Source organism: Macrotis lagotis, chromosome 1 (genome assembly GCF_037893015.1).
Source record: "Macrotis lagotis isolate mMagLag1 chromosome 1, bilby.v1.9.chrom.fasta, whole genome shotgun sequence".
In the NCBI taxonomy this organism is placed as follows: Eukaryota; Metazoa; Chordata; class Mammalia; order Peramelemorphia; family Peramelidae; genus Macrotis; species Macrotis lagotis.
This window is the reverse complement of record NC_133658.1, coordinates 710350248-710370527: the sequence shown is the minus strand read 5'-3', so window position 1 is coordinate 710370527 and position 20280 is coordinate 710350248. Positions and strand designations below refer to the sequence as shown.

The 20280-nt window shown below is 32.9% G+C and overlaps 1 long non-coding RNA gene across 9 annotated transcripts in view; it reads right to left on the bottom strand.

Annotated features, from left to right (window-relative positions):
* Window positions 1–2213: 2213 nt before the first annotated feature.
* The window catches only part of LOC141507872 (uncharacterized), a 250353-nt gene continuing 232286 nt past the window's right edge, over window positions 2214–20280 (bottom strand). For 8 of the 9 annotated variants that reach the window (XR_012474293.1, XR_012474295.1, XR_012474291.1 and 5 more), the window contains one exon: window positions 10837–14942. This is a non-coding gene — a long non-coding RNA (uncharacterized LOC141507872). Of the gene's footprint in view, window positions 3995–10836; window positions 14943–20280 lie in introns of those variants that run through there. The other variant, XR_012474294.1, reaches the window with a different exon arrangement.

The window sequence follows — 20280 nt, the reverse complement described above, 5'->3', positions numbered from 1 at the left end:
TTCTTTATGTCAATATGTCAAGGGTTTAGATTTCATGGATTTAGAGACTCCTAGTATGGAAATTCCCTCCATTAAGGAAGACTACATCTTTGCTATAATTTATAGTCTTATAGCTTTCAATTATTCCCAAATCCTGCCCTATTTTTAAATTATCTATTTCTTTTGATTGTACCAACTCCTTCCCAGTCATTCAGGCTTATAGCCTCAGTCATTTTTTTATCCTCCTTTCTTCCTATATATTCATATCTGATCAGTTGCCAAATCCTGTTAACAAGATCTTTCATCTATCCTCTCCTTTCACTCCCAGACCCAGAGAGGTTAAATGTCTAATTTTTGGTCACATAGTCAATGTTTCAGAAGTGTATTGAGCTCAGGTCTTCATTACCCTACTATTCCATAATACTCTCTAACCATCTTAATATTTTTGTAAACAGATTCCCTGCCTTCTTAAGTTACATTTCTGTTCAAAAGTTGCAGATTTTTTTCAGCCTATCAGTAATTTCAGAAGTTAGCTTCTTACTTTTTCTTTTTTAGGTTTTTTTTGCAAGGCAAATGGGGTTAAGTGGCTTGCCCAAGGCCACACAGCTAGGTAATTATTAAGTGTCTGAGACCGGATTTGAACCCAGGTACTCCTGACTCCAGGGCCAGTGCTTTATCCACTGTGCCACCTAGCCACCCCAAGCTTCTTACTTTCTAAACAACTATGAAACAGTAATAGAGTCATTCTTAGAGCTAACATAGATGAAGAAGTGTGATCCTTTATAAGACTCTTCACCTGGGCTATGTGAGCTAATATATTTTTCTTTAACTGCATTTCAACAGAATTGATTTCCTCTGTAATTTTTTTGTGTCTTAGATCATGTATTAAAACTTTATTCTGAGAAGGGTTGCATAGACTTCACTAGGTTTCCAGAGGAGTCCATGACATGCACAAGGCTCATAACCCCAGTTTTAGGAAAATGGCTCCAGTTTTCTACTGCTTATCTAATTTAACTAGGACAGGGCCATTACCCATGATGTGAGTGTCTTGGGCAGAAGAGAATTTTACTGCCCATCCACTCCATATTGTTTATGCCTGACCACAAAGACTAAGAGTCAGAGCTGGGAGCTATCTATGTTCTGATTTATTACCTGTCTTAGCATGTCTTTTGGTGAGTTTGTGTGGTGGGAACCCTATTGCTGTACATTCTGCAAATCTGCTTTGTTTGTAGTCACTATTCACACTGTGTTGACAAATGAGTATACTGAATTCTAAACTCATAAAATCAATATGGTGATCTCAGCAACCTAGGAATTGACAGTTTCCACTCAAGTACATCTCAAAACCATTTCAGTGAAGTTCTAGCATTAGGCACATCTCATGGAAAAGGTTGGTGGTTTTATTTTTATTTTTTAAAATCTTAAACCACAAACAACTTCATTCAAATTATTATAAATCCCCTTTTGAAAACAGGTAAATATTGAAATTATTTTAAGTGGTACTCTATACTTCTCTGAAGTTAGGAAGATTCCATTTGGCCATTCAAAGATAGAACTGTCTATCTGCAAATTGGCAGATTTCTATACACAGTCTTTACATTCCCCATTTCCATTTATTGATGTGTCAAATTGGATCAGTAAAAAAGCCAGATAAGATTTTTTTCAAGCTGCCAACATAAAGCAGACTCAAAACTGACATCTCGAACCTAAAGCTATATTCTTTCCATTTAATCTTCACATTGCATCAATAATCATCCTCTGCAATGCTGATTCAAGGATGAACATTTAGTCAGAAATTTATGGATGATGCACAAAACAGAGTACAAGGTAAACTGTTTTTCATTTGCTCTACAATTATGATAGTAGTAAAAAATAGATTTTTGGTCTGCACATGAAGAGAAAAGGAACAGCCAAAAATAGGTTTTTAAAGAGAAAGCAAAAGCCATTCTAAGCATAATTTTAAATCTCCTGCATGTTCTCCTCCAAAAGTTCAAAATTGGGTAAGATTCTTTATCCTTTGGGATTTATGGTCTGCTTTATGACCTTTGCCATTCTGTACATTTTCTTTTTAGGTAAACTCATCCACTTGTGTGGTTTTAAATATCATTTCTGTGCTATTGACTCCCAAGTCTATAGACTTTTTTTTTATCTTTACCCTCATTCTTCTCCCAGAATTCTAATACCATATTCCTTGAAGAGCTTCGGAAAGCACACATGAAGTAGGTATCATAAATTTTATTATTATTCCCATTATACAGAGATGAAAGTTGTACCTCAGAAAGAATAAGTTAATTTGGGGAAAAAAAGGTTACAAAGCTAGTTTCAAAGGAAGAATGTGAACCTTGTTTTGTCTGATATTAAGTTCAGGACCCTATTGACTCTGTCCCATTACCTCCTGTGTTCTATTTCCAATGTTTCCTCAAAATATCTTCTACTAGCTTTAAGTTAATTTGGCAAGTGACTATTTTTCCAAATTTTTCTCTGGCTGAAAGCAGTTTACAATTGGTGAAAAATAGTGGAAAACACATCAGGTTTAGAACCAGGAGAACCCTGGGTTTGAATCCTCTGATAATACCATTGTGTCCACAGACAAGCCATTTAGCCTCAATGAGCCTCAGTTTTTCTCATCACTAAAATGGAAATATATCCAGTACTCTGAGCTCCTTCATTAATGCCACTTAAGGGCAAGGACTTTCTTTTTTGCCTCTTTTTGTATGCCCCAGTCCTTAATACTGCCTGGGATGAGACATTTAGTAAATATTTATGGACTGAATGATTGATTGATTGATTGATGGCATCAATCTTATGACAGCCCTATAGTACTATATATGTTTATATGTAGAATATTTCCTAAACTTTACAGTACTATAAATTTCAACCTTTTAAAAAAAATCTTTCTTTTAAATATAGATGAATTTTCCATACATTGATTCCTCCCTAGACTCACCTTACCCATAGACTCAACTCATTAGCCATCTGCCTCTTTATTAGCTCAAGATGCTTCCTGTCTCCAACCTGGCTCTTCAGCATTTACCCTCTGGCCTCAGCTCCTGATTGATGAATTTTCTATATCAAGATTAATCTAGAAAACTAGGTTCTCCAGTCTTCTTCTAAATGCCCCCACCAACCCCTCAATGATCAAACAATGATCAAATTCACATGACACTACCACTCTTAGGATGGACATGTGAATCAGTTGTGACATGACTTTGCCCACCATTCTCAGTTCATAACACTCCTTTATATTTGTTAGTCCCTTAATATATAAGTTTCTTAAGGGCAAAGACTGTCTTTCTCTTTATATCTCCAGTGCTTGGCACCTAGTAAATACTAAATGACTGCTTTTATTATTAATCTGTTCACTACTGTATTTCATTCATTCGTTAAGATGGGCTAGCAGTAAAACTGTATATGGCAAAAAATTGTTTGGGTGTATTTCCATGACTGGGGCGTGGACTTTTGCTGCTTAATTGAATCAAAGTCCCAATAATTTCTACACTCAGAATACAGGCAATCCATAACTTATGAGAGAGTTGTGTTTCAAATGTTTGTCTGTAAGAGAGTTTATAAGTCAGAATACATTTCTCTGGGGTCACAATATTATAAATGGTTATTAGATTCTCAGGCTATTAAAAAAAAGCCTTTTTTGTCATGATTTGCTGAATTGCTGTACATTTATAATGAAAGAATAATAGAAAACAAGCGTATTTTAATACTAGTAATTACATGAAACAGAAAACAATAAAATTGAATAAGAAATCATTTTTCATTTCTCTTGAATGTTGGTGCTTGAAGAAAAGCAGGTTCAATTAGAAGAGGAAGAGGGTGTAGATGGAGATTTTTGCAGAGATTCTGAAGGGCACTTCTGGGGGTTTTCAAGGGCTTTAGAGGTTGATGGTATTGGTGCTTGATTATGTCTAATTTCACTTCCAAAGTTATGAATTTCCTTTTCTTTAATGCAGGTGAATCACCAGAACTGCTTTTTGGTTCTATAATTTGAGGAGTACTTGCATTTCTATAATTGGGAAAACAGAAAATGGTGAGCATGATGATCTCCCAAATAGGATTGGTTGGACTGGCCTTTTGAGGGATATTTTGTGAACCCCTATTAACTTGGAATATTTTTAAAGTATTGAAAATCTATGGAAGTCAAAAACATTAGACTATTGGATCTCAAGACCATGGTAGAATCAAGTAGAAATTACTAACAGGACGTAAGCAAAAGAAATTTGAAATAGTAAAATATTTAATCTGGACTGAAAAGCATAGCAAAATAATAGGGAAATCATTTAATGCATATTCTGAGTGATTACACTCTACTTTTTCTCCTCCCAAAGAATTTGGAAAATAATTTCTTTTGAGATTCCTATCTTTATATGGGGAGAAGTTCAGGCCATCAATACTCACATGCTTATCATTGTGACTTGAGATCTGTTCCCTCTGCTACCTATTTTCCTATTGAATATCTCCATATAGTTTTTGGCTTGATTACTCTTAATACCATTCAGGTACCTTGATTAGTACCTTTGCTCTTGATGTTCATATTCCTCTCCTTATGATCACAATCTGAATTGTGGCTGCCTTCTTCCTTTTTATCTGCTACTCTCATAATCCAATTATCCTGTGCTCATATCTCAGGAGAATGGAAACTTTGGCACTTCTCTAATGATGGATTATACTCAGGGTAGGCAAACTTCGAAATAGAGTCCTTCCAAAAAGATATACCTCTACATTTTATACCTCTTTGTCTTTGGGAAAATACTTTTTAAGCCTCAATTTCAATAACTCTAAAAATAAGAAGGAATTAGATTAGATCTCTAAGGTCCTTTCCAGCCCTAAAAATCCTATGCAATGGATAGATCATTTGCTTTTAATCTCAGCTTATGTCTGAATGAAAGAGTATGGATAGAAGTAGAATAGAATACTTAAAAAAATTTTAGACCTGGAGTTAGACTATACCTGGGTTGTAGTCCTGGTTCTAATTGAGAACTTGGGAAAGTCTCTTAACATTTCTGAGTTTCAGTTTTACCATTTATAAAATGAGAATAAAAGTAATACTAACGCTATCAACCTTGTTGAGTTGGTGTGAGAAAAGGACTTGTTATTTTGTAAAGTACTTTATACAAGTGAGTTATTAACAATCACTATTACCCAGGGTGTGGGGGGAAAAGCTTCAAAATATTTTTTATGCAAGGTGGGGAGCATCTTTTGGAATTACCCAAGATAGCAATATATGTATCAATAAACATTACTAATACATTTTTATATATTTAGAATTACTCATGCTTAAGATTTTGCTATTTTTCCTAATAAATGTAATATAGTTACAAAGCATTTAATACATTTACATACTATAGACTATATTCTATATGCAATATATTCTATATAATTATAAATGTATGTTATGGTTATGCATAGTTATAATATGTAATATATTATAAATAATTTTTATATTACAAAATGAGCATCTATTATGACCAATTAAATAAAAAATAAATGGTTATCTCTACTCTTAAGGAGTAAATTGTATTTATAATGTAAGTTCCTTGAGGGTTGGAACCATTTTTGCTTTTTTCATTTAATTTCCCCAGTTCACAATGCCTGGCACATAGTAACCAATTAATAAATGCTTATTAATTGAAGTTGTTTTATACTTTTCAATACCATGTATACCGAAATAGAACTATCTTTATTCTTGATTGTTTATTTTACATTAATGTGAATGGTAGCTCTTACAAGAGAATTGTTTCATTTTTTTTAATTAGACAAGTTTCTTTCATAGACTGGAGTTTGATCTCATCTCATGAAAGTATAATAAAAATAACCATACATTCTAAAATATTATCAGAACTGAATCTGCATGTAACTAAAGTGCAATTAATATAGCTTTAATTCTTGGACCAAACATATTTTATTATGCCAATCAACAGAAGAAATAGAAGAATATAAGAAATGAATTAAGGATAAAGTTATGAGGAGAGAAGAATTTTGAAGGAGCTCAGAAAAAAACCAGATCTTTTCAAATGGGAGGGGAATTTCTAGCGGATGTCTCAAAATTCAAAAAGAAGAATAACCTGCCTAAATTTGGCTTCTTTTCTTTTGGCATGAAGGGCTAGAATTCATTTAGTATTAATGGTAATTCATATTCTCTTTTTCAAACAAAATAACATGTAATTAGCCTTAGTGATAATTTTGGTTTCTTAAATCATGTTTTTAAAGACAAGCATTTTAAAAACTTTCAGTGAAATATTTGGGTGGCTATTATTTTTTTAACTCTCCAAGAATTTTCTTTAATTTCACCTTAAAAAAACTTTGGAAGTAATTTTAATTCATTCTTTTTTCTGATATCTAGGAAAAGTGAGAATGGTCAGTAACTTTATTCTAGATCATAAAGTTTTGCTTCTAAGTAGTCATTAATCTAACCCTTAGTGTTTTACTCTTTTTCAGTTAAATTAATCATCTTTTTAATCTCTCATTATTAATGAAATTACTAAAAAAAATCATACTTAATTGATTAAGATTTACTAAGGTGGTGCAGTGGTTAGAATCCTGGGCCTTGATAGGAAAACTTGAGTTGAGATCTGACCTCAATATTTAATCACTACATGATCTTAGGGTGAGAGTCTTTACTTCTGTCTAATCTCAGTTTCTTCAACTGTAATATATTAGACATAATAATGACACCTAACACACAGGATTGTTGTGAGGATCAAATGAGTTAATGTTTATAAAGTGCTTAGTTTGGTGTCTGGCATGTGGTAAACCCTTCTTCTCTTTCCCCTTATAATAATGCTATGAGATAGGTAGTATATTATGATTTTATTTCAAAGATGATTAAGCTGAAGTTCAGAATAAGATAACATACCCATTGTTATATCATTAATAAGAATTAGGGCTAGAATTTAAACTATATACAATATACAAATCATATGCTATCTGCTTTCATTTATATATATTCCATCAGATTTATTTTCTAGGCTCTGAGTCATGTGCTTAGAAATTTCATCATCTTTTCCCCCTCACAAAATGTGAAGATACAAACTAGATACAACATTTCACCTAATATATGGAAAATTAATCTACCTGTCAGGATTAACCTTCACCTTCCCACAACCATTTTACTCATACTACTTTTTAAAGGATCAGACTCAATGAAACTTGAATTTTATTTCAAGGCTTTTAATAAACCAAGTTACACCTAGATTTAAGACTGGAGACCAAAATATCCATATCAGTATTGTCTCAGAGCCAAGCATTAACTTCTTCACACTAGAAATATAGCCTTGCTTACCCCTTTCCCATCCTTTCTCCCCAATCAGTGAGATGAGAGTTTTGGAATCTGCTTTAACTGATCTTGATGGAAGTCTAATATCCTTACAACATCTATCCAGGGTCTTTTAATCATTCTGAAAACTATTTGCTTCCATTCTTTCAGTAAGTAACTATTATCACTGAAATTAGTTTTTGTGAATATATGAATAGTGAATTTATTTTTTATAAAAAGCATGAAGAAAATATTTGAAGGTGTATTATAAGAACTTTTCTGGATCATTTCAGAAAAGGGTCGAATGACTTGTAAAGTCCTTCCAATCCAAGATGAACAATTATGCTCTGTAGAGCAACATTGCCTTCAAAAATCTTTTTGAATAAAAATGTAATATGGTTGATTGTGTAACTGAGAAATGACTCAGCAAGGAATTTAATCTGCCCTTGATATAATCTTGAGCCATTTTGTACTGGGGCATTATGACTAATGATCTGTTTGTGGATTCTCTACTAAATTGTTCATATAATACCAAACTTATCTCTTCATTTACAAATAAAGTGAAGAAATATCTGTTCCCTATGGCATTCAATTAGCCTTAAAATGCAAAAAAAAGGCTATTATAGTCTTTAAAGTGATCTTAAGCTACCCTTTAAAAATTACTATAGAAAGCTACGATATGAAATTCATTGATAAAGAAGGTGAGCAAATCATATTCTCAAGTTTGAGTGAGAATATAACTAACAGAATTTTTTGCACATGCATCCATGGGACATAAGGGAAGATATGCAGCTTAATATTTCATGGGAATTTTCTGGGATTGTTTAAAAAGAGCAAAATGTGGGATTTCTCATTCTGCTTTATATTAAAGCTATTTGTGTTCTTGTCATCCCTTCTGTTAGAATATAAACTCTTTAAGGACAGGGGTAGTGTCTTATTTATCATTTCATAAACTATCATAACAAACAAGGCCTTCACATAGAAGATAGTAAGCAGATGTTTGTGGAATGAATGAATATTGAATGAGTAGATTTGTATGGTAGTACTACAAATCATCTTTGGTATTGCAAGAGAATATGAAACATTTATTTTGTAAACAGGAGTTGTTCCTAGTTATGTGGATGAAAAATTTGTATATAGTATTTATTCAGTAGAGGCATTTCTTTCAGGGAATGTAACATTTAGTAGGTAAGAAGGTTCTCAAAATAAAATAGAGAATGTTTAAAAATAATTTCATTTAGATTCCAACTACATCTCAATCTGATTAAAACTTACTGAGTTTGAGAAATTCAAAGAAATAATTTGATAGTTATTTCTTCAAATGAAATGTGAAATGTATGTGCCTACATATGATAAAATTCATTATATTTATTCTCTGATAAGTCAAAGGATCAGTGTTATTCCCAATGTTAAGCTACATTCTTTGGCTGTCACATCATTTGGAAGCAAACAATATTATTGAATCTTTATATATACTGAAATCATATGCTAGGTCAACTTAAACTTCCTCTTACCTTAACATTTTTTTCATGTAATTTGCATTCCAGTCTTACCATAACAATCTTTATACTGAATATTTTCTATGCCAATGGACTATAGGCACAATTTAACACTAGAATAAAGAACAATAAAAATCAACATTTGTGTTAGGTTTTTTTTCCATCAGTACAGAAGGAGGAAGTTTATTTCAGTTATGTTTTATTTAATACTTCATTCATTTTGGGATCTATTGTCAGTACTGTATTATCAATGAATTCCTGGACATAGACTAAGAGATTAAATGTCTCCATTTCACCTAACATGATGGTACAATCCTGTGTCCTCAAAGATGCTCTCAGAAAGAGAAATTTGTTATCCTCAATCAGGAAGAAGTGAAAAGAAACTAAGTATGGGGGATTTTTCAGTGATTTCAATAAGCTCAAACTTCTCCATGAAATAAAGATCTCTTTTTTTACACATGACTATAAACCATGGGACACCATAAGATGTAAGAAGATAAAACCACGGGTCATCAAAAAGGCACATGATGAGTATGAGTAGGATGCAACCATAACTAGTGTTGAATATGAAGAGATATAAAATAGAGATATTTAGAAGAATAAATAGAAAATGAGGTAGGTAGGTCACATAGAGAGGGGAAAAAGTATACACCAATAATTCTACTTGATGTCCAGATAATACCAAGGAATAGTTAGTTTTCATTTATAAATCCTTTAAATTGTCAAATGGTGCAATAATAGAAGTATATCATTACGTTAATGGAAATTACACTAAAGAAATTGCATTACCATAAGCTATGCTTCTGCCTAAGGAGCACAGAATCATTTCATCTGACATGCAACTCAAACATCCTATATGTATTATCTCCACCTTTTGGAATGTGAAGCCCTTGAGAGAAAATGACTGTCAAGTTTACAAGCATGTATTACATTCTTCTTAAAAATTTTTTAACAAGGCAATGGGGTTAAGTGACTTGCCCAAGCTCACACAGCTAGGTAATTATTAAGTGTCTGAGGTCAAATTTGAACTCAGGTCCTCCTGACTCCAGGCCTGGTGCTCTATTCACCCTACCACCTAAGTGCCCTAAATTCTTATCACTAGATTGTGGTATACATGGATGGGGGTGAAGAGAAAGAAGATTGAAAAGGCGGTAAGGGACCGGGTTTTGAAGGGTTTTAAAATTCAAACAGGATTTTATTTTTGATTCTTGAGAGAATAGGTAATTAGAGTTTGTTAAAGAAGGGGAGACATAGTCAGACTTGTCCCTCAAGCTCAATTTGACATTTTTCTTTATATTACAGTACTTGGAACAGTTCTTTACTTACATAGTAAGTGCTTAATAAATATTTGCTTGTTTTCTTCATTTCTTCCTTCTTTTCTCCCTTTAAGACCTCATCTCTTTGACTCTGTCTTTCTGAAGCTCTCCAGAATATCAGCTATGTTGGATGAAACCCATAAGAAGGATTTACAGGAGGCCATTAATAAGACTGCAGAAATGACAAGGAATGAATGCGATTTATTTTTTCTCTTGTCTTTTATTTCTACTTGTTTTTGTAAGACAATGGGCTTAAGTGATTTGCCCAAGGTCTCATAGTTAGGCAATTTTACGTGTTTTAAGGCAGGATTTGAACTAAGGTCCTCCTGACTCCAGGGCCAGTGTTCTATCCACTAAGGCACCTAGTTGCTCCTGCTTCTTGTCTTGAAGGGAATCTCCAGTGATGAGTTAATGGATATTTTGAGATGTATGAGATAAATAAAAAATTAACTGATTCTATGATCTGAGTTAGAAATTTCCTATGGTAATGTAGATAAAACGTGATTCTTTCCTGTCCATACTTTGTGAATTCGACCCACATCCTCCTTTAAATTCATCATAAGAGGTTCATTCAACATATTAAAAGTCATATTCACTTTCTCCATCTAAGAAATTTGATCTAGATTAACTTAAGCATAAAAATCATCTATTTTTATCTTTTCTAATCACCTTTTATTTGATTGTTTGTATCTCTTACCCACAATTGTGAAATGTATATAATTTGCTTTTCTTCTACTTGTTTTTATGATATAATCTTCAATATAAAATATTCAATATATTATATGCTCATATAAAATGATATAATATTGAATTTATTGTAAAATACAGTTTAAGATGTTGGACTAAGTCTAATTTCTGTCAGATTGCTTTCCATTTTCCAGCAGTTTTCATCAAAAATGAATTTCTTTCTTAAGTAATTTAAATGTTTTTCTGGTTTGTTGAACATGGAGTTTATTCCCATTGTCTTTGATTTTCCTTGTCTCTGTTTGGTAGATATTTCTTTATATATATACACACATATATGATATTCCCCCCCAAGTACATATTAAAATAAATTTTGACATTAAAAAAAGTTTTGTATTTCAAATTGATTCTCTGTTTTCTAATCTGTTCCATTGATGCACTTTTTTTATTTATCAAAGATCAGATGATTTTGGGCATAATGAGGTTTGGGCACAATTAAGTATTAATTACTAATTACTTTTAAAATTTTGAGTGCCAAATTTTCTATCTCTATTCTCCTATTCACTAAGATCAGCAGTATGATATCAACTATACATGTAAAATCATACAAAATTTATTTTCATATTAGTAAAACAACACAAGAAAGTAAAAAAAAAATAAAGTGAGAAAACTTTATCAATTTATAGTCAGATTTCTTCAGTTCTTCCTCTGGAGGTAGATAGCATTTTTAACCACAAGTCTTTTGGAATTTTCTTGGACCATAATATTGATCAAAATAGCTAAATCTTTCATAGTTGATCATCATTATAATATTGTCATTATTGCATACAATTATCTGGTTCTGTTCGTTTCTCTCTAGGTCAATTTAAATAGGTCTTCCTGTGTTTTACTGAAATAGTTTGGGATTTTATTTGGAATTTTCTTGGCAAATGTCCTAGAGTTGTTTGCTATTTACAACTCTAACTCATTTTACAGATAAGATACTGAGGCAAACAGATTGTGACTTGATTAGGGTCCCACAACTAGTAAGTGTCTGATTTGAACTCAAGATGACGCTTCCTGACTCCAGGCCCAGCATTATATACCTGTGCAACTCAAAGAGTAGAATTCCCAAAAGAATAGAACTCCATGTTACCTTTTAGCAGAATACAGTTAAGTTTGTTTTTGCTTTGTCTGAGATCACGATTGTTATTCCTTCCTTTTTTACTTAAGCTGAAGCATAACAGATTCTGCTCCTTCTTTTTATTTAACTCATACATCTTTCTGTTTTAAATTGTATCTTTTGTAAATAACATTTTGTTGGATTCTTGTTTCTAATCCATTCTATTATCTGCTACTTTTTTTAAATGGGCAAACTCATCCCATTCACATTTACAGTCATGATTGCTGAGTATTTCCATTTTATTTTCTTCTTTTTATCCTCTCCTTTTTAATCATGTCCCCCTCCTCAACAGTTTCTTTTGCCTTTGATCACTGCCTTCTTATTACCATCCCTTGTCCCCTTTTTCGTTTTCCCTTCCTCTCCTAATTCCCTATTAAGACAGATTTCTATACCCAATGGGCTGTGTGTGTATGTATGTGTACATATGTGTGTATTCTTCACTCTGTGAACCAATTCTGAGAGTGAAGTTCAATCATTGCAAATAGATCTTAGAAGGGGAAGTATGGAGTAGTAAGAATCTTGGTCTTGAAAGATGGTCTAAATTCTAGATAAGGGTCTTCCACTTATTTACCTATGGAATATCAGGTCATTTATTCTACATCTATGGGCCCTGGTTTCCTCCTGCAGTCAGGAGATAATAATATATTATCTGTTTCACAGGTAATTAGATGAGTTAACAGTATAAAGTTTATGCTATGCCAATTATTCTCTTTTTTCCAATTTCTTTCCTCCTCACCATCAGCTCCCCTAAACCCACATTTTCCCCTCAGTTCTAAAAACTCTTCCTTGCATAACTTCTTTTTATATGAGATAATTTCCCCCCTTTTATCTCTCCTCCTTCTCCAGTATTTCCCTCTTTCTAACCTCTTCACTGAAGGAAGGGGAGGTCATCCTATTATAATCAACTCATGCCTTCTGTCTATGTAGTCCCCTTTTAATTGTCCTAATAATGACAAAGTTATTAGGAAATACATATATTATCTTCCCATATAGGAATGTAGATAGTTTAACTCCACCGAGTGCCATATGATTATTCTTTCCTGTCTACCTTTTTTTTTTGCTTGCATCTCTTGAATCTTGTGTTTGAGTGTCAAATTTTCTAATAAATTCTGGTCTTTTCATCAGTAATGCTTGAAACTCTTCGAATTCATTAAATATCCATTTTACCCCTTCAAGATTTTATTCAGTTTTGCTGAATAGGTTATCCTTTGTCCTCCAGAATATCCTATTATTGAATCCTCCACTACTTTAATATGGATGTTGTTAAATCTTATGTTCTCCTGTATTGTTTCTTTCTGGCTACTTGTAATATTTTTGACATTTGAATTTGACTTTAATATTCACAGGAATTTTTATTTTCAGAATTCTTTGAGGAAATAATAGATGATTTTTTCAATTTCTATTTTATCTTCTCATTCTAGTATGTCAGGGCAGTTTTCCTTAATAACTTTTTGAAATATGCCTGGAATCTTATTTTGATCATGGCTTTCAGGTATCCCAATAATTTTTAAATTATCTCTTCTCCATATATTTTTCAAGTCAGTAGCTTTTCTACTGAGATATTTCACATTTTCTCCTATTTTTCACTCTTTTGACTTAGCTGTCTCATGAGTCATTAGCTTCCAGTTGCTTTATTCTAATTTTTAAGGAATTATTATCTTCAATGAACTTTTGAACATCTTCTTTCATTTGACCCATTCTTTTTTTTTAATATGGATTTCTTTTCTTCTTTTGTGCCTCTTTTTACATTAGACCAATTCTTTTTTTTAAATATTATTTTCGGGGCAGCTACAATAAAGTATTATTTTCTTCCATGTTTTCTTGTTCTTCCTTTACCAAACTGTTAATTCTCTTTTCTTAATTTTCTTGCATTACTCTCATCACTTTTCTCAATTTTTCCTCTCCCACTTTTATTTTTTTCTTTAACTCTTTTTGGAATTCTTTTTGGGTTCAAAAACAATCCAAAGTTATCTTTAATGGGTTTTGTTTTGTTTTCAAGGCAATGGGGTTAAGTAACTTGCCAAGAGGCAATTATTAAATATCTGAGGTTGGATTTGAACTCAGGTCCTCCTGACTCCATGGCTGGTGCTTTAACCAGTGTACCATCTAGCTGCCACAATTACCATTTATCTTTGAGGCTTTGGTTGTAGTTGTTTTTAAACTTGTCTTCAGGGTTTGTGACTTGGTCTTCCCTCACACTGTAGTAGCTTTTTATGTTTCAATTTTTTTTGTTGTTGTTCATTCTGGAAGCCTAGTTCTTTTTTTTTGATATTTTAATTTTAATTTTTCCAACTATATGTCATGAAACACTTTAAACATTCATCCATCTGCATATTCATAAGTTATGTCCACCCATGTTCAACATTCCCACATATTAGTCATTTTTGTGTATGAGGAATTAGAACCAAGGGAAAATTCAAGCCTATTTCTTGACTTTGAACTTTATGTTAACATTACTCTTGGAGAGGCACTGTGTGAAGCTTCAGACTTTTTGTGCTGATGTTTTCAGCTCTAATTCTCAGGTCATGCAAATTTTTGGTGCTTCCAAAGGGGTGTGATGCATGGGAGAAATGTGATCGTTGTTCTCTTGGTCCACACTTTGGTTTTTACTCAACACAAATTGTTGAGCACTAATGCTTTTCTTGGTCATGGAGCTGTGAGGTCCTTTACTTTTTTTCCAATTGTAATTGTTAGTGCTCCTCTCTGCCTTGGAATACTGATCAGACCTCTTCTCTCTTGTGACTGACTACAAGTACCCTTCTCCATCCTGGAGCTGGGACCCTCAATTGTGTATGTACAATAGAGTTGCAGATGAATGCCAGTTGTATCCAGGGACAGCAAAGGTCCCCTGTAATCTCTTTCTAACCAACTTTGTCCAACCTCCTTACCATCTCCAGACAGGGAGTTCTTGAAGTTGCTGCTGCCATTGCTTATTCCACCACTTCCAGAGACTACTGCAGTGTAAGCACTCTTGACCAGCTTCACCTTGCTGTCATATACATCTTCTACCACTTCCTAAGTTGTTTTAGGATGGAAATCTGTTGATTCAAAATTTGATTTGAGAAATTATTTTAAAGTTGTTTGAAGGGGAATGTTGGGAGAGTTCATGTGGCTGCCTTTCCTCTATCATCTTTAAAATCACTTTACATATAATAGGGATAGTTTTAAATGTGTTCTATGATAGAAGGAATACTTTGAAGTCAGTTCTTATCTTCTCTTATAGTGACTAGTATCCTGAAAGTTAGATCTTTAAACAAAGGCTCATGAATCAAATCCTTAAATTACTGATAAAGGCTAATAGAAGATTGATGAGGGGAGCTGATGCATAACAATATTTCCTATTGAACTTAATCTATTAGTTAAAGAAGAATCTTTTTCAAAGGGCTCAAGAGGTGTGTGTGTGTGTGTGTGTGTGTGTGTGTGTACATCATATATGTGAAACATCACCCACTTTAGTCATTTCTGTGCTGATTTATTTGTATGATTGCATATTACTTTGGACTCAAATTATTCCATGTTAATTCATTATTTGATAAAAATGTTGTTAGTTTCATTTATTGTTTAGATTAATTATATGTTGCTATAAATACCTAGATCACAGGTGATGAACCAGAAGGGATTTCAGAGATCATCTAGACCAGAACTATCAGACACACATGGTAAAAACAATAGAATAGGGGCAGCTAGGTGGTACAGTGGATAGAGCACCATCCCTGGAGTGAGGAGGACCTGAGTTCAAATTTGATCTCGACACTTAATAATTGCCTAGCTGTGTGACCTTGGGCAAGTTACTTAAAAGCATTGCCATAAATAAAAAAATTTAAAAAACCAATAGAGTATTACTGAAAGTAGTCTGAAACAAATCAAAATATGATTAGCAAATATTTAACAAAATAAAGAAAACTATAATAAAGCACAGATAATTTTTACATTTTAGAACTAGGTCAACATGCATTGAGTTTAGCAGCCTACATTTCTGTTTGAGTTTAACATCACTTCCACTCCAAGTAACCAGTCCAAGATCACAGAGTCAGTAAGAATCAGAGGTGTAGTGTAAATCCAGATCTTTGATGCCAGAACCAAATCTTTCCACTGTACTACACTGGATCTCAATAAATGGAAGTTTTATTTTGGGGGAACAGAGTTTACACATAAATACACACATTATTGCTAGACATAAAGTTAGCAAAGGGCATGTATTTCAATCATATGTGTTTTGAAAACATGCTTATCCAATGTAAAAAAAGAAAAGATTTCTAGATAATTTGATATAGTTGATTTTTAAAAGAATGTCAGCTAATATAAAAGAAAATAAAATGTATAAAATATTGAATATAGAATGATTTTACATATGTGTGCATGTGCCTAATAATAGCCATTTCTAGGGAAGGAAGAAAAAAAGGAAAACAAATTTAAAAGATAACTTTATTATATATTTAAATTAAATAGCACTGTACATAAAATCATCTTTTTATTATACCATATTATGGAAATGCTTGTTTTATTCCATAAATTAAAAATAAAATAAATAAAAAAATTTAAAATTAAAGTAAAATCAAATACCTGAAAATTTTTAATGCTATTGACAATCAAAAAGCATTTGGAGAGGTGGCTAGGTAGTACAGTGGATAGAGCAACAGCCCTGTAGTCAGGAGGACCTGAGTTCAAATCCAGCCTCAGACACTCAATAATTACCTAGCTGTGTGACCCTGGGCAAGTCACTTAACCCCATTGTCTTGCAAAAAACAAAAAAGGGGGTTGGCTTAGTAAAAAATATGGTAAGACTGGAAAAATTCATAAACAAAACTGGACAAATTCAAATATGAATAATTTTATTAAGAACTTCCTAAAGAACAATCCAAATGTAAAAAAAAGTGAAAATAAGTAATATGAAGTAGTATACCATGGAAAATAACTTGAGGAAATTAATTAGATCCTGAATGCTAATACCTGCTCTACTGAAGGTAAGATTTAACTCCTAACTACTTCTTATCCTCATCTACCAAGAATTGTTCAGATAATGGACATATTTCTGCACATTTGAATATCCCAAACATTTATTGGACAACCTCAAACAGTATGATGGAGACAGGAAGATAGATGAAAACAGACATTGCTTTTGTGTTTGTGTTGAAATTACCAGCAGAGAGCCAAAGAATATATAAATACATTTGAAAGAGATATGTCACTTTAGGCATGAAGCTGAAAATATGATTCTGGAGGAGCTAACCTAGAAGATGGTCTGAGGAAGTTCTGAAGTTCATAACTTTAGAGTTGGAAGGAATCTCATTTTTCATAGGGGTCCATTGTTTTTGGTTGACATATTGGAAAATTTATGGTGATGCTCCCAATTGTCCTGGCAGCTTCTTTTTTTTTTCTTTCTATCATGATCACCTGGGGAGCCAAATCAATTCCTTTTACTTTTCTAATGACCCTAACCCCATGTCCCCATGTATCCTGATGACGATCTCTTTCCTGACTACCTAAGCCCTTCCTCATCTTCCTAATAATCTGGTTAGTTTTCATTCTCTTTTCCAAACCAAAAAAAAAAAACAAAACCAAAACTATTTTGCTTGAAGAATATCTTTTTTCCTCTCAACCTTTCTGAAGAGGTGGATCTCCTTTTTCCTGCTGATTCCTCTAGTCACATCCATTTTTTGCCAGCCTTTGACACTACCTCTTCCTCAGCTCACATGTCCTCATGTTTCTATATCTCCTATTTTTTTCAGAACTACCTGAGCTACAAATCATCCATCTAGTGTTGCTGCAAATGACATCATCTGTGATGAACCCACTTCTATTGATATTCTGTGTAAGGGCTACTCCCCCCCTTCAGTTTTGTGTTGCCCATAGAGGGCTATCCTCTTGAGAATTATTTGTTATGTTTAGCTTGTACTCAATCCAATCCTAAATAAACTGAGGAAATATCAAGTGGGAGGGATTGTAATGGGAAAGATCAATAATCAATACTTGAGTACTTTGCTTTGCCAATCATTTGTCAGTCATAATCATTTTAATATGATAATTGTGTAATTTGTAGTAAAAATTCCAGGTGATAATCTGTGCCACTGAAACTTTGATGGTTGGGAAAGAGTAGGTGGAGAAGGTAGATTAAAATAGTTGGATATGAAAAGAAAGTAAATTCCAGGCATATTATTCTTCCTGCACTCAGTAATCTGATTAAAATATCCTTGTTAGTATTTTCACACAAAGTACACCCATGTCTTATCTTTACGCTGGTCATCCCTTCATGCCAAGCATCTTACTATGAGTTCCCTTCCTAACTACCTTGTATTCATTTGTGTGTGAGAGAAGTAGTTATTTTCTATTATATTATATTTTAATTATTAAATTAAGATTAAGACATTTTTCTTATTTCTTCACCCTAGAAAACCCATTCCAGTAGATGAGTAAATCAATGCCTCTTATGCATTATACACATATACTTATTTGTGTGAATTATCAACACTTGGCACAATGCCTAGAATATGGTAGGTGCTTAAAAATGCTTATTGATTAAATGATTGATTCAGAGTTCATCACAGGATTCCTTTATCTGTTCATGCTTATATATATATATATATATATATATATATATATATATATCCATATAAGTTGCATTTATTTTTTGGTGATCTCTTTGTAAATATTTGCAAAATGTTGTTGTGTGTCTTTCATTATCAAAGAAGAACATGACTTTGGGTTGGGGGGGGCAGGCATAATGCCATGATATGCAAGTGAGTTGGATTTAAGTGGGGGAGGGCTGTGCTGAGTCACCAGCCTCATTTTCCTCTTCCAGAGCCAATTGGGTCCAGTGGTCAGATACAGATCAGGAGACTGAAGATGGCCTTGGATTCATTAGAAGACCTTGGCTTTTTAAAGCTAGGTATTTTCCATGTCTCTACAATACACGTTTAACAATGGTCTCATAAAATGATGCTTCTTGTTGTCTTTGAAAGAAAAATAAGATGAATTCTATAACTCCCATATTTTCCCCTTTAGGGGGAAGTTAATAACAAAAACTACAGCATTTATATATGTTACTTAAGGTTTTCTAAGCACTTTGTGTATATTGTTTCATTGTCTTCCCATAAAACTTGGGAGGTGTGTTGCACTGTTATTCCCATCTTATAGATGAGACAACTAACTAGGAGAGTTAATTCACAGGTCTTTCTGAATCTAATTCCAGAACTCTATCTAAAATGCCACTTTGAGCCATCTTTCTATTTAGTTAAAAGTTCATTTTGTACTCTAGTTTTATTTATAGTGAGAATGTCAAGTTTGATATGATTCAGTGCCTCTAAGATCATGCTTATTTGTTAGCAATTGGACAAATACCTAACAATAGTTAATATTTCTAGATGTTCTAAAACTGTGTCTGATTCTTATTACCTTCTGTGACCATTACTTAGAAACAGGTGATCACATTAACCTGGGGATCATTTGTTTTATTTCATGGATTAGTATGGTCACTGGTGAGGAACCTTTCTGAATTTAGCTAAAGATTGTCTTCAGAATAGCTGAGGAAATTATGGTATATGTATGTGATAGAACATTATTGTTCTATTAGAAATCAGGAGGTATGGGATTTCAGAAAAGTCTGGAAAGATTTGCATGAATTGATGCTGAGTGATGTGAGCAGAACCAGAAGACCATTATACACCTTAACAATAACATGGGGTGATGATCAACCTTGATGGACATGCTCACTCCATCAGTGTAATTATCAGGGACAAGTTTAGGGGATCTGTGGTAGAAAATAACATTTGTATCCAGAGAAGGAACTATGGAGTTTAAACAAAGACCAAAGATTATTATCTTCATTTTTTTCCAAGAGGTTGTCTTTTGTATTATATAATTTTTCTATATCTTATATTTTCTTCCTTCCTTATGAATATATTTAAATATTCTCTAACACATTCAATTTTGATTTATGCATATCATAGAAACAAATGCAAAAACTATCAGATTGTCATTTGTTTGGGGGATTGGGGGAGGGTAGTGAGAAAAGGGGAAAAATTGTAAAATTCAAAACTTACAAAAATTATCGGTAGAAACTACTAGTGTGTATAATTGGAAAACAAATAAAATATTTATATAATTAAAAATAAAAGTTATGAACAGCATCAAAAGCAAAAAAAAAAAAGACTTAAACCTCTAAGAAAAAAAGATTGACTTCTAAAATAAGATGTGACCTTAATGAGCATCATACCTAGAAGACCATGGCAAAAATTTGCTTGTGCTTCTCTGACATAGACTTTGAGAGCTCATTGTTACCACTTCATCATGAGGAAAGATCAGAGGACTTTTCTTTTCAGCAAACTTAAATTGAACCATTGTTACCAGTTCAGTCTTCTAGAATCAAAAAAAGAGTCT